Source organism: Primulina huaijiensis, chromosome 15 (assembly GCF_012295235.1).
Source record: "Primulina huaijiensis isolate GDHJ02 chromosome 15, ASM1229523v2, whole genome shotgun sequence".
Lineage (NCBI taxonomy): Eukaryota > Viridiplantae > Streptophyta > Magnoliopsida > Lamiales > Gesneriaceae > Primulina > Primulina huaijiensis.
In genome coordinates this window covers 10,562,475-10,564,264 of record NC_133320.1, presented here as the reverse complement: position 1 = coordinate 10,564,264, position 1,790 = coordinate 10,562,475, and the positions used below count along the sequence as shown (strand labels likewise).

At 28.5% G+C, this 1,790-nt stretch overlaps 1 non-coding gene across 1 annotated transcript; it reads left to right on the top strand.

Annotated features, from left to right (window-relative positions):
* The first annotated feature begins 451 nt into the window (after nucleotides 1-451).
* Nucleotides 452-562, top strand: LOC140960619 (small nucleolar RNA R71). The gene has a single exon (XR_012172220.1). It is a non-coding gene; the product is annotated as a small nucleolar RNA R71 (small nucleolar RNA).
* The last annotated feature ends 1,228 nt before the right edge of the window (nucleotides 563-1,790 follow it).

Genomic DNA, 1,790 nt, shown 5'->3' with positions numbered 1-1,790 from the left:
AATTTATCAACTTGAACCAACACATCTTCTACAATACCACTTCAGTAGACATTCTTTAAATGAATGTAATGTTGGACAATCTTTTGTAGCATGATCATGTGTATCACATATATGACAAACATTTTCTTGAATACTTTTTAATTGACCACTCTTTTTCATTTCTAATGACTCAATTTTTCTTGCTAAAGATGCAAGTTTAGCTTGAATATCTATATCATCTTTAAGATTATAAATACCACCCCCATTTGTTGAATTATTGATTTTAGTTGTTGGTGGTTCTATTGTGTCTATATTATCCCAATTTTGAGCATTTTCTGCTAATGAATCCAAATACTCCATAGCTTCATTTGGGTTTTTATCTTCAAAAGTTCCATTACACATGAATTCTATCATTTGCCTATCTTTAGGTATTAGACCTTCATAAAAGTGAGAAACTATTCTCCATGTTTCAAAACCATGATGTGGGCATGTATTAAGTAATTCTTTATATCTATCCCAACATTGATAAAATGTTTCTCCTTGTTTTTGAGAAAAAGTAGTAATTTGTCTTTTAAAAGAGTTTGTTCTATGGGAAGGAAAAAACTTTTTGAGAAATTGTTGTTGCATTTCTTCCCATGATCTTATTGAACTTGATCTCAAATTTTGTAGCCATGTTTTAGCTTTATCTTTTAAAGAAAAAGGGAAAAGCTTTAATCGAACTATATCCATGCTACAATTTTGATCATTATAAGTGTTACAAACTTCCTCAAATTCTCTTAGATGTAAATATGGATTTTCAGAATCTAAGCCATGAAAATTTGGTAAAAGTTGAATAATTTGAGGTTTAAAGTTGAAATTAGATGCATCAGGAGGAAAAACTAAACAAGATGGGGCACTAGTTCTAATAGGGTTCATATGGTGCCTAAGTGTTCTTAATTGATCATGTTCTTGATTATTATTATTATTATTGTTATTATTGTTATCATTATCTTGATTATTTGAATTATCATCCATGTTTAAATTATTTTCAGATACTCGAATAAGTCTACCACTTTTTTTTCGACTCCAAATACTCATACAAAAAAAAAACAAAACACTTATAAATAAAACATAATTAACAAATATAAACTTAATTTATACCTCCCCGGCAACGGCGCCAAAAACTTGCTACTACTTAAATTATAATTCACCCAAGTGTAGGTTGTCTGCAAGTAATATATTTCGTAAGTACGAGATCGATCCACAGAGAGGTTATTTTAAGTTTAAATTTATTAATTTATAGATTACCAAATGCAAGAACGAAGTTTACAAATTATAAATTTTGTCAAGGCTCGAGGATTTATTCTTGGTTTATGCAATATTGTTTAACTAAAAGTAAAACAAAGGAAACCACCATAAATAATGGTTCCAAGAAAATTAAATATTTAAACACACACCTAATATAATATAGTTCCCACTATAGAAAATACCGAATTCACCGATATTTTATATATGGTACCTATGATTATATATATAACTATATAAATATATAACTGCATAAAATAAATGTTAAATTAAATCATTATATTTCATTTAGAACAACCGGCAGAGCCACGCTATTGCCTAAATGAAATATATGATTTAATAAGTTAGTTGCGGAAAAGTAAAAGTTAGTTGCGATAAAGTAAATGTTAGATGCGGAAAGTAAAAGTTAGTTGCGATAAAGTAAATGTTAGATGCGGAAAGTAAAAGTTAGTTGCGATAAAGTAAATGTTAGATTGTTAGATATCATAATATTTCATTTAGAACAACCGGCAGAGCCACGCTATCGT